This window comes from Apium graveolens, chromosome 2 (assembly GCF_009905375.1).
Source record: "Apium graveolens cultivar Ventura chromosome 2, ASM990537v1, whole genome shotgun sequence".
In the NCBI taxonomy this organism is placed as follows: domain Eukaryota; kingdom Viridiplantae; phylum Streptophyta; class Magnoliopsida; order Apiales; family Apiaceae; genus Apium; species Apium graveolens.
The window spans coordinates 210,851,367-210,865,385 of record NC_133648.1 but is presented as its reverse complement, the minus strand read 5'-3'; the positions used below and the strand labels follow the sequence as shown (position 1 = coordinate 210,865,385).

The window sequence follows — 14,019 nt, the reverse complement described above, 5'->3', positions numbered from 1 at the left end:
AATGCTGATGTGCTTTATCATTGAGTGTTGAACTGGATTACCTGTCGTAGCAATAGCACTCTGATTATCACAGTAAATAGGGAATTTAGAAAATTCTAACCCATAATCCAGTAACTGATTCTTCATCCAAAGAATCTGTGCACAACAGCTTCCTGCAGTAATATATTCTGCTTCTGCAGTTGATGTGGAAATTGACTTTTATTTTTTGCTAAACCAAGAAACCAATCCGCCTCCAAGAAATTGGCAGCTTCCACTAGTGCTTTTCCTGTCTATTTTGCAACCGGCAAAATTTGCATCTGAGTAATCTATTAGCTTAAAATCTGATTCTCTAGGATACCACAATCCCAGATCAGCTATACCCTTAAGGTACTTGAAAATTCTCTTCACAGCTATTAAATGAGGTTCTCTTGGATCAGCCTGAAATCTTGCACAAAGACAGGTAGCATACATGATATCAGGTCTACTTGCAGTTAAATAGAGTAACGAACCAATCATACCTCTGTAGTTAGTAATATCTACTAGTGAGCCAATATCTTTATCTAACTTGGTTGCAGTGGCCATGGGAGTGGATGCAGTTAAACAATCTTGTATTCCAAATTTCTTCAGTATATTTCTGGTGTACTTGGATTGACACATAAAAGCACCTTCTTCACTTTGCTTGACTTGAAGGCCCAGAAAATAACTAGGTTCTCCCATCATACTCATTTGATATCTTGACTGTATTAGCTTTGCAAACCTCTCACAGAGTTTGGCATTTGTAGAACCAAATATGATATCATCAACATATATATGTACCAAAAGTAAGTCTTTTCCATGGTTAAGGTAAAATAGTGTTTTATCAATTGTACCTCTGTGAAATCCATTTTTCAGAAGGAATTGAGCTAAAGTCTCATACCATGCTCTAGGAGCTTGCTTAAGGACATAAAGTGTTTTGCCAAGCCTGTAGACATGATTTGGAAATTTTGAATCTACAAAGCCTGGAGGTTGTTCAACATAGACCTCTTCTTCCAATTCTCCATTAAGAAAAGCACTTTTCACATCCATTTGAAAGACTTTAAACTTTTTGTGACAAGCATAAGCCAAAAAGATTCTTATGGCTTCTAATCTAGCAACTGGTGCAAATGTTTCATCATAATCAATACCCTCCTATTGAGAGTAGCCTTTAGCAGCCAGCCTTGCTTTATTCCTTGTAATTATGCCATCACTGTCAGTTTTGTTTCTAAACACCCATTTTGTGCCAAAAACTGATCTGTTCTTTGGTCTTGGTACTAGGGTCCAGACTTTATTTCTTTCAAATTCATTTAACTCTTCCTGCATTGTTTGCACCCAATCAGCATCTTGAAGAGCTTCTTCCACTTTCTTTAGTTTAGTCTCAGATAGAAAAGAATGAAAGAGACATTCATTTGATGTTGCAGTTCTAGTTCGGACACCTGCTTCAGGATCTCCAATAATTAAGTCAGGTGTATGTGATTTGGTCCACTTCCTTGCAGATTAAAGTTGACTTCTAGAACTGGATCCTCCTCCATGATCCATGCTGTCTCCATCAACATTTTCTGATGCTCCCCCTGTAGTTATGCTCTCTGAGACTTCAGAATTTGATTTAGATCCTTTAGGATTTGAAGAATCAGAGTTTCCAGAATTATCAGAATTTAGCTCATCAGCACTTGATGAATCAGAACTTGAAGAGCCAGTGACAGGTTCTGATATTTCTTGGGAGTCTTGAGTTGTGGTAGGATCTTCAGCTTGCTCCCCCTGGACAGGTGCATTTTCCTTTGGAGTTGTTACCACAGGTTCAATGATATCAGTACTTACAGGATCAGAGTTTAAGTCATCAGAATTTACAGAATTAGAATTTAAGTCTTCATTTTCAAATCTCAGCTGATCGTGATCATTGAAATCTTCAAGTCCAGTAATCTTCTTATCATCAAAAGATACATTGATAGATTCCATGACAACCCTTGTTCTTAAATTGTAGACTCTGAAGGCTTTTGTGGAAAGTGGATATCCAACAAAAATTCCTTCATCGGCTTTTAGATCAAATTTTGACAGCTGCTCAGGATGAGCCCAAAAGTAGGTTGGAAGCTTTTCTTCATCAAGCATAGTTCGTGCAGCTTCAATGAGAGTTCTGTTCTTTCTTTCTACAACTCCATTTTGCTGTGGAGTTCCAGGTGCAGAAAATTCCTGTTTGATTCCATGCTCTTTGCAAAACTCTTCCATGATTGAATTCTTGAACTCAGTATCATTATCCCTTCTTATAATTTTAACAGAATCTTTGACCAACTTATCCAGCTGTCTGACATGATCAGTTAGAGTAAATGCAGTTTCATTCTTCTTGTGCAAGAAGTACACCCAAGTGTACCTTGTAAACTCATCCACTATAACCATAGCATATTTCTTCTTTGCAATAGACATGACATTGACTGGACCAAATAGATCAACATGCAGTAGGTGATAAGGCTCAAGAACTGATGACTCAGTTTTGCTCTTAAAAGAATATTTTCTTTGTTTTTCCTTTTGACATGAATCACAAAGGCCATCAGGAGCAAATACTGATTTTGGCAGTCCTCTCACAAGATCTTTCTTTACAAGCTCATTTATGTTGTTGAAGTTTAAATGAGAGAATCTTTTGTGCCAATTCCAGCTTTCTTCAATTGATGCACTACTCAACAAACATACTGCAGAACCACCATAACTTGTTAAAAGCTTGGCTTCATAAATGTTACCATGCCTGTAACCTTTCAGAACCACTTTGCCTGTAGAATTGCTTACAACTTCACTCAACAGATTTGACTCACACTCAGCAGATTGTGTTTAAATCCTGAGACAAGAGCTACTGTTTCAATGATGACATTCCCAAGATTAATATTTCCATATCCTAGAGTTTTTCCCATGTTGCCATCTCCATAAGAAACTTTTGGGCCAGCTTTCTCCACAAAGTCTGAGAGTAGAGCTTTATTTCCAGTCATATGTCCTGAACATCCACTATCCAGTACTAGGATGTTTTCCTTGTTGCCCTACAATCACAAAGACCACTAATGGTTAGTTTTAATGACCCAGACTTGCTTGGATCCTTTGGCCTTTTTAAGTTTGTTAGCATTTGCAACAGATTTAATATCAGAGTTTATGCTAACATGCTGTTTATCAGAACTTATATCAGACTTTGCATCAGACTTTACACTAGAAGGAATTAAAGCAACTTTCTTCAAAGAAGGTTTTAATTGATAATAATCATAGTATTAACAATGATATTCCTTACAAGTATAAATGGAATTCCATAAACTTCCACAATGAAAACAAGGATTTTGTGGCTTAAACCTAACTCCTGACTTAGGAGTGAAAGAGTTTATATTCTTATTCTTCCTGCAAAAAGAAGCAAGATGGTTAGAGTTTCCACAGTTATAACATTTCTTTCTAGGAGCATTAGGAACAGGCATATAAAATATTGCTTTTATTCACACCTTCCTTTCCATTCCTATTTTTCCTAGCTGCCTTAACCTTGTTGACATTCCTTATTTCTTTCAGCTTATGCTTAAGCTGCTTCTTTGTCATTAAGCCTATGTTGACTTCAGCTGGTTTATCCTGTTCTAATTTGTCAGAAGTTGACTTCTCCTTAACTTCTGTCACAGTCTCTTTCATCTTTTCAGAATCAGACTTTACAATTTTAACTACAAACTTAACAGGATTTACCTTTGGCTTAACAACTTGTTTAACAACAATTGGCTCAATTTGTTCAATTCCTTTTTCACTTTTATCATCTCCATAACCTAAGCCCTCTTTCCAGTTTCCACTACTTAATAAATTCTGAGTTGTTCTGCCAGAGTTAGTCCAAGTCCTGATAATCTCTTTTTCTTTTTCTAACTCAGTTTTTTGAGATTTATTCAATTTTAACAATTCATCTCTAACATAAAAAGCATCATCTATTTCTTTCTGAGTTTGATGGAAAATAACTAACTCTTTTTCTAAATAATCATTCCTTTTCTTAAAAGCAAGATTTTCATAAGTTAATCTTTCACATGTTAAAGTTTGATCTTTGTAGCTAATAAACATGGTTTTAAGATATAATCTCAACTCAGTAATATCATCAGTATGAAAGGCATAAGTTGTTTGAGGTACTTTTAATTCAGCAGTTTCAGGGCTGCCATTAGCATTTGCCATTAAACCAAAATTCACCCCATCTTTAGAATCTGAAGAGTCTGTCCATCTTTTCTTCTTTGTGACAAGTGCCTTGCCTTTGTCACTTTTACCTTTTTTGCAGTCAGGAGATATGTGGCCTCTTTCTCCATAATTGTAGCATTTGACATTTGAGTTGTCCTCTCTGTCAGACTTTGCACTTTTGCCTTCATACTTTCGGAACCCTTTCTTATCAGTACTTCCACCTTTCTTGAAAAACTTCTTTCCCCTTCTGAATTTCCTGTAGGCTATCTTTGTGATACCCTTCACCATAAGAGCACACAATTTCATCATCTCTTCATCAGCATCTATTTCAGGTAAACTTTTAGTTTCTGAATCATCATCATCAGAACTTGATGATTCTGAATCAGACTTTGTGATGAGAGCTTTTCCTTTCCTTTCTTTGAGACAGCCACTTTGGGGGATTCCTCCTCAACCTTAATAGAAACTGTCCTTGACTTTCTCCCATATCTCTTGCTTCTTTGATCCATCTCAAGTTCATAAGTCTTGAGCAAACCATAAATTTCTTCTAGAGTAGTATAATCAAGAGCATAGTTGTCTCTTATAGTAGTAGACTTCAAATCCCAACTTTCAGGAAGAGCTAAAAGGAATTTTAGATTTGAATCTTCAAGATAATATTCCTTGTCCACCAGTGACAGATCATTCAAGAGTTTGACAAACTTGTCTTATAAGTGAGTTAATGACTCATCAGCTTTTGAGTCAAAGTGCTCATACTCTTGAGTGAGTATAGTCCTCATGTTCTTCTTAATTGCATCAGTTCCCTGGGATCTTGTCTCTAAAGCATCCCATATCTCCTTTGCAGTCTTGCAATGAATTACCCTGTCTGACATGACATTATCAATGGCACTATACAGTAAATGCCTTACCTTTGCATCCTTGGCAATGGATGAGATATCTTCAGCTGTATACTCAATTTTCTCCTTTGGTATGGTCATTGTTGGCTGATCTACAACTACAACAGAGATCTCGGTTGGCTTATGCGGTCCTTCATTAATTCTGTCAAGGTATTCTGGATCAGTAGCTTCCAGAAACATAGCCATCTTCACTTTCCATATGGGATACCCAGAAGGTCTCAGTATGGGAACCCTAATAGTCTCATATCGACTGTGGATTTGAGTGTTTTTAGTTTCTTCAGTTTTGGTGGGCTTGGTTTGATTTTCTGCTTCTTCAAACATGATTGTTTGGATCTTTACTGTAAGTGTGTTAACAGATAGGCTCTAATACCAACGGTTAGGTCACACAACACTGTAGAAAGGGGTTGAATACAGTGTATAATACAATCAAATCGATTTCGAACACAAGTAACAGTAAACAAATATATTCGATATAATAAACTCTATTACAATGGAACTGTTCTCTCTCATGTATGATCACGAGAGCTCCTAGGTTATAATGTATGATCTTCTCAATAATGATAACACATATAGTGTAAACCTATGTCTGTGTTTATATAGTACACAGTTACAAGATAAATTCTAATTGATATGGAATATAATTATGTCTCCTAAAATATATCAATCAGATATCTTATACAAGTCTTCTTATCTTCTAACTATTTCCATGCATATCTTCTTTTGTATTAGTCTTGATCTTCTTTCCTGTAAATCAGTTTCCTTCCTTAACTGTTAGTCCTCTCGTACTTAAGTTCTGATATCCATCTTCTGATATTAATCTTCTGATAATCTAAGTTCTGATATCCTTAAGTTATGACTTCCAGTAAGTACTGATATTTCCTGTTTGTAAAGATCTGAAAACTAAAAATGAAACATATAAGACATGACATCTCAAATATATCTAACATCTTAGAAAAAATTATGAAAAATACCCGTTGGCACAAGGAAATTCCTAAATTATTATGAAAACTTGCAAAAAATATTTGGAGACACGAAAAAATCTCGGAAAAGTAAGTGAAAATACCAGAAAATTCCTAAAAATAGGAGTAATAAAATAAGGAATCTGCTTCCTACATCTTAGGACTCCAAAGTCCATTCTAAAACGGAGACTTACTCATCAAGTCTCCTAACCCTAGTCCAATTCATGGACATCCAACATCTATATAAGGGTCTTACCCCATCATTCAGAACTACGTTTTGACTTGATTCTCTAAATACACAGAGATACGCAGGCATGTGAGGACAGTATTAAGTCACGAAATACAAGTGCAGCTATTAAAGGCCTTGAACTCATGAAATGTAGCAAAAAATACGTGTAATAAATATTACCTAGTTTTTTTATCCATAACTGGAATAAATCCATCTATCATTTTAAAAAACTCTCTAGGACTATTCTAAAGTAATAAAACAAATTTTGCACTTCGATCATTCTCTGATAATTTTATAAAAATATAGAGGGACCAAATAATCCTTATTTTTACCAAATAAAATCTTTTAAAAAAATATTTAAAACTCCCTTATCACAAACATAAATATCAAATAACATTTATTCACAAACATAATTGTAATAACATTTATTTACATACTTTGTCAATAAAATAAATATTATGTGACTATTATATAAATTTTGGTGAATTATCTGTTAATTTTGGATGTTATAAGTGGTAAAATTTGAGAATTTAAATTGTTATGTGTCTAAAATAAAGTATAGATAATTTTGATATTTTTCAATTAATTTATATGTTGATATATGATTTTATAAAGGATTTATGGATTTAATAAATTATTTTTCAAATTAATTATAAATTATTTTGAATAATCGAGAATCGTCCAACGTCAACAATTTTTACGTTTTTACAACCCGAAAGTCTCGGGAAAACTATTTTCTAACCTATTTTGATTATTCTGAGCATTTTTCATATTTTGACTTTCGATCTGGAGTACGGTTTTACCTATGCGATATTATGCGCAAATTTTACGATATTATTTTCATTTCGGTAAACCGATAAAACCCATATCTTCGAAAAATGGGATATTTGGATTAAACTATTATATTATCTTCTCCTAATTCGTGTAAACAGAGCGCTGAGACCAAGACTATATTTACAAAAAGCCTGGTTCAGAAAATTATCCAAAAACCGGTACTGAATTCGATCAATTTTGTTAATACTTAATGATTAAGTATTTTATTTTTATATCCGACATGATCCAATGGAGTACCAATATTCCATAAATGTAAATAGACAATACAATATCTTATTTCGTAAAGATAATCATAAACAAACAGTAAAATTATATAGTTTCCAAAGAAAAAACCTAGAATTCATCGCGTTCTTTTCTTAATCAAACAGGATTCGAAGGCATTATCGAACTCCGATTTGGGCGTGCAAGTAGTCGAATGAAAGCTCTTGATGAGTAAAATCAAGTTCTAAAATCTATACCACTGCAGAAATATCAAGTAACTTTCTATTTATTTTATTAAATTCAAATTTAATTATGATTAAATTATAAATTTTTGATTTTGAAGTTGTTTATGTGATTTGATGATTGTACATTGTAGATCATGTAATTTTGGTCAATGTGGTATATTATATGTTGAATTTTGAGTTCAATACATAGAGAAATTTGGGTCTGATTCTCGAAAATTAGAAATTAGGGTTTGAATTTCGTATGAATGTTCTTAATTCAAATTAAGACTAACTCTTCTATTGATTCTGGGTAAAATCTGATACCACCAATACATTCAGGATATCTCCAGAAGTTGATTCATGCTTTTTAATCAATTTGAGGAGTTTAATTTCGACCAGATTGGAAAAATAAAGACTCGTCGATGACGGCGAGTTTCTTCAACATTTTTCGGCTGATTTATTGCATGTTTACAGAGTTAGGGTGTTCAGATAAGTTGCTGGTAGTTCATTGTTGAGTTCTGAAAAGTTTGGTTGCAGCTCGAAGCTGGCTTCTCGGTTTTCGGGGAGATAGGGGGTCACCGGCGATAAATTTCAATTTGACCCCTGGGTTTTTTAAAATGGTAACCTTAAGTCACCAGAGTTTCAAAATTTGCAATCAACCTTGATACTTTTGAAAATGTACACTTTTAACCTTACGACTAAAGTTTTGAAAACTGACACTTTACCCCTTTTATAAATTATTTTTAAAAATTATTTTTATTTATTTATTTTAATTCCAAATATACTTTTAATGATTTAAAATTCAGAAATAAATCTAAATTATTTAATTAATTAAATTTTAGTTAATAATTAATTATTTAATTGGTCAGTTAATTTAAATATTATTTGATTAATTGATATAATTAGTTATTATTTAATTTTAATTAATTATTTAATTAGATTTAATTGTTTCTTTTGATTTATAAATTCTGAAAAATAGTTTCGAGCTTTAAAATATTTTTTTAAATTATGTTCAAGGCTCGGTAATTATTATTAAATTATTTTAAATTTAGATTCGGGTATTCGAACCTTATTATTTAATTATAAATGATTCAGGTACCCGTTTTAATTCAGAAGAATGTTCAACAATTCGTACTAAATACTAGAAAAATCATTTTAACCCCGAATCTTTTTTGAAAAATTCTCGAATACCTTGCGTTATATGTCATGTGTTATCTGATTGATGTGTTATATGCTTATGTCTTCGTTATTTGACGGTTTTAGTCATAACTTTTAATCCGTAAATCGGATTTGAGTAAAACAAATGGTAGATAAAAGCTTATGACGTCTATGTGATGATTAGAATAATTTGAGATTAAGTATTGATAGATACTTATGATTCCTAGCAGAGTAAACGAGGCATAGAAATAGAAAGTAGGTGATCAGTAAATAAAACTGAGACGTAGAAAAGAAAGCAAGTGATAAGTAAGTAGAAGTGAGGCATAGAAAAAGAAGACAAGTGGTTGTTGAGTAGAACTGTTAGACAAGTGCAAGTGAAGTTGGAAATCATTTGTGTAAGGCAAGTGTTCTTAAACCTTCTTGAGATATATTACAAGTATACCATGATGTTCATGTTTTATATTACAAATGCTTTAAATATACCTGAGTTATACCCAATATTAGCATGTGATAGTTGAGTTACTTAACCCTAAACCCTGATCATACCATCTAATATTTGAGCCGTAAGCCTTATTCATTATGAACCATTGATTGTCAAATACCCAAATACTAAGCAATACAACTACGATACTACCCCACAAATATATATACACCATATACCAAACAATGGAACAGAATTGTTTAGATATACAGAAACTTATATACTCTACAATACCTTGTAACATCAAAGATCTACACCTTGTATAACCATTGAGCCATTGTTCATCTAATACCTGATTCTTCTACTGGTTTGAAGCCATTCTTCATATATTCCTTGATATACCTTGGTGATACTCATGAATTGTATTATGCTCTGAAACAAATATCTTATCAATGATAATTATGATTCCGTTTTATTGAATTACAATGTTTATCATATTAAATTATTTTAGATTGTATAGTTTTCTTTATGTGGATCAGATCCGTGTTCAGACCAGATTCGTGGTCGTATTATGCCAATGTGTGCCTTGGATCCAGTTTATAGAGCAGAGCTATGTCATTTGCTCGGGGTTAGTGCGTGACTGATCAGCAGCCTAACCATGGTTTTAGAATTTAAAATGAATATCCAATTCCAGTGATTGTTGATAAGTGGCATTTTATACCACTTAGAACGTCTTAAAATAGCTTAAATTGGTGTCTTAAAATCAAGTATTTTGTGTATTTGATGCGTTTTTCTAGTGTTTGTGCATTTCAGGGTATTAGTTGTATTTCGGAGGAGTAATCATCAAGACTAAGCCTTGGCATGTGTTCAGCATTGCGAGAGGAAAGAAAGGGGCAGATTACAGCGAAGAAACGGAGCAAACTCAGGAATTTTCCAGCGAAGAATAACCGTTTTATTCGCCCTGTATAATCAAAAGGAATAACTTGTGCTTAAATCGTTATGTTGTCAATTTCTGTAGACATATAGGAACTCGACATAATTGATTCCTATTCAACTTTTATATTAATTGTGGATGCTTGGTAGAATGGTATTAGTACAATGAAAGTTGGCTTTTATCAGTTTCGTGTTATTCGATTAATATCATCACTGTTGCATGCTAAGGGTAATAACAATAACTATTGAAGGAAGTAGTAATGAAGTTGTGATCTCATGAGTGTTTTAATATTGTTAATTCGAAGTGTTAATTAAGTGATTAATTAAAGTAGTTAATTGTAGTTAATATTTAGTCAACAATTCTAAGTGTTAGTGTCTTAACATTGAGAAGTAATCATACATTGGTGAGTGAGTTTAATTGAATAATAATTAGTCTGAGTCTCTGTGGGAATGAACTAGAAAGTATTCTATATTACTTGCGAACGCGTATACTTGCGTGTATTATTAGTGCGTGTTTTCGCCCTAACAAGTTTTTGGCGCCGCTGCCGGGGACTCGGCGTATTTGTTTAGTTTATGTACTTACCATCATTGGTCGTTAGGACTCAGTGATTAGGACGTATTTGTTACTTATTGTTTCTGGTTGTGTTTCAGGTACTTTAGCGAGCGCTTATGCAAACTCGTTCTCGTACTCGCAAGAGGACTTTAGATACAGCTGAGGAGACAGACGAAGTTCTTGATATTCCGGAGAAGATAGATTTTGAAGATTTGGATTCAGGAAGTGAGCAGAAAGAACCAGTAATCATGGGTGATCGTATTGTTCAGGCCGATCCAGCTCTTATGGACTTTTCTCGGCCTAAAATTGATTACATTCAGTCAAGCATTCTTCATCCGGCTATTCAAGCTAACACCTTTGAGATCAAGCCGGGCACTATTCAGATGGTGCAGAATTTTGTTTCTTTTGGAGGTGCTGCGACTGAAGACCCCAACATGCATATAAAGAATTTTGTCAAGATCTGCAATACTTTCAAGTATAATGGCGTGACTGATGAGGCTATCAAGCTGAGGCTTTTCCCATTCTCACTGAGGGACAAAGCTAAGGACTGGTTACATTCTGAGCTAGCTGGGTCCATCACTACTTGGCAAGATCTTGCGCAAAAATTTCTGGTGAAGTTTTATCTGATGGAAAAGACTGCTGCTATGAGGAATGCTCTTACTCAGTTTGCGCAGCAACCTATAGAATCTATGTGCGAAGCTTGGGAACGATACAAGGAAATGTTGAGAAAGTGTCCACATCATGGAATGCCCGATTGGATGGTGATCACTGGTTTCTATAATGGTTTGGGGGCCCAATCTCGGCCCATGCTCGATGCAGCAGCTGGAGGCGCCTTGTGAGCCAAAAGCTATACTGAGGCTTATAATCTTATCGAGACTATGGCTGCAAATGAGCACCAAAACCCAACTCAGAGGATGATGCCTGGGAAGGTAGCAGGTATTCTGGAAGTCGATGCAGCCACCGCTATTGCAGCGCAGCTCCAAGCGCTGTCGATGAAGGTTGATTCTCTAGCTATATATGGAGTTAATCAAATAGCTATGGTCTATGAGCTTTGTACAGGTTCTCATGCTACGGATCAGTGTTCTTTTGTCAACGAATCTGTTCAGTATGTGAACAATTATCAGCGACAACAACAGCCTGTGCCAGCTACTTATCATCCTAATAACAGAAATCATCTAAATTTTAGTTGGGGAAATAATCAGAATGCTATTCAGCCACCATATCAGCAAGGTGTGAGTAAACAGTTTAATCCACCTGGATTCCAACAACCACAGCAGTATGCTCAAAGGCAATCATATCCTCAACAGGGAAGTGCAGCTACACCTACTAGTGCTGATTTTGAGGAACTTAAGCTGTTATGCAAGAGTCAGGCGGTTTCTATCAAGACCTTGGAAAATCAAATCGGTCAAATAGCCAATACAGTGCTCAATCGTCAACCTGGAACACTTCCTAGTAACACAGAAGTACCAGGAAGAAAGGAAGCTAAAGAGCAAGTCAAGGCTATTACCTTAAGGTCTGGGAAAGTTGCTGATGCTGAAAAGGCAAAAGAAGGAGAAGCTGAAGTTAGAGATGACGAATTTAAGCAAAAGGAGAAAGCGATGGAACCAAGGAAGAATACTGTTGAACACACTCTGTCTGAGGGTAATACAGGGGAGAAACAGCTCTATCCTCCACCATCTTTCCCTAAGAGATTACAACAACAAAAGCTGGATAAGCACTTCAGTAAGTTTCTGGAGGTGTTCAAGAAACTTCACATCAATATACCTTTCGCTGAGGCTCTGGAGCAAATGCCTAGTTATGCGAAGTTTATGAAGAGTATTCTTTCAAGGAAGGTGAAACTGGATGACCTTGAGACCATTGCTCTAACGGAAGAATGCAGCGCTGTTCTGCAGCAAAAGTTACCTCCAAAGCTTAAAGATCCAGGTAGCTTCACCATTCCTTGCACCATTGGCAAGTTGTCGTTTGACAAGTGCTTTATGATTTGGGAGCAAGCATCAATCTGATGCCGTTGTCGATCTTTAAAAAGTTGGATTTGCCTGATCCAAAACCCACCTACATGTCTCTACAATTGGCTGATCGTTCTATTACTTACCTAAGGGGCATAGTGGATGATGTGCTAGTCAAGGTGGATAAGCTCTTCTTTCCTGCAGACTTTGTTATTCTGGATTTCGAGGAAGATAAGAAGATTCCCATAATTTTGGGAAGACCTTTCTTGGCTACTGTCCGTACGTTGATAGATGTGCAGAAAGGTGAACTTACTATGCGGGTGGAAGATCAGGATGTGACCTTCAATGTATTCAAAGCAATGAAATTCCCTACAGAAGATGAGGAGTGCTTAAAAGTGGATGCGATTGATTCTGCGGTTACTACAGAACTCGATCATATGCTACTGTCTGATGTATTAGAAAAGGCCTTAGTGGGGGATTTTGACAGTGATGATGAAGATGGCAACGAGCAATTACAATATCTGAATGCTTCTCCCTGGAGGCGAAAGCTGGACATGTCATTTGAATCTCTTGGTACTTCTGACCTCAAGAATGCTGAAGGAAAGCTCAAACCATCAATTGAGGAAGCACCTACCTTGGAGCTCAAGCCATTACCTGAACACTTGAGGTATGCTTTTTTAGGTGATGCATCTACTTTACCTGTTATTATTGCATTTGGCCTTTCAGGTAGTGAGGAAGACAAGCTCTTAAGGATTTTGAGAGAATTCAAATCAGCTATTGGATGGACCATAGCAGACATCAAAGGGATCATCCCTTCATATTGTATGCATAAGATTCTGCTAGAGGAGGGTAGTAAGACAACTGTTGAGCAGCAGCGCAGACTTAATCCTATCATGAAGGAGGTGGTGAAGAAAGAAATTTTGAAATGGCTGGATGCAGGCATCATTTATCCTATTTCTGACAGTTCTTGGGATAGCCCCGTATAATATGTGCCTAAAAAAGGAGGTATCACTGTGGTAGAAAATGAGAAGAATGAGCTCATCCCCACTCGAAAAGTTACAGGATGGAGAGTATGCATGGATTACCGAAAGTTGAACAAAGCCACGAGGAAGGATCACTTTCCTCTTCCATTTATTGATCAGATGCTGGACAGGTTGGCTGGTCATGAGTATTATTGTCTTCTGGATGGCTACTCAGGGTATAATCAGATTTGTATTGCACCAGAGGATCAAGAAAAGACTACTTTCACTTGTCCATTTGGCACATTTGCTTTTCGCAGAGTTTCGTTTGGTTTATGTGGCGCACCGGCCACTTTTCAGAGATATATGATGGCTATATTCTCTGACATGATTGGAAATAATGTCGAGGTGTTCATGGACGACTTCTTCGTCTTTGGACATTCGTAAGATGAATGTTTGAATAATCTTCATGTCGTGCTCAAAAGGTGTGTGGAAACTAATTTGGTGCTCAATTGGGAGAAATGTCATTTTATGGTACGTGAAGGCATTATTCTTGG

The 14,019-nt window shown here is 35.5% G+C and overlaps 1 non-coding gene across 1 annotated transcript; it reads right to left on the bottom strand.

Moving 5' to 3' along the window:
- Window positions 1–11,198: 11,198 nt before the first annotated feature.
- On the bottom strand, window positions 11,199–11,305 carry LOC141709208 (small nucleolar RNA R71). The gene has a single exon (XR_012569797.1). It is a non-coding gene; the product is annotated as a small nucleolar RNA R71 (small nucleolar RNA).
- Window positions 11,306–14,019: the final 2,714 nt, after the last annotated feature.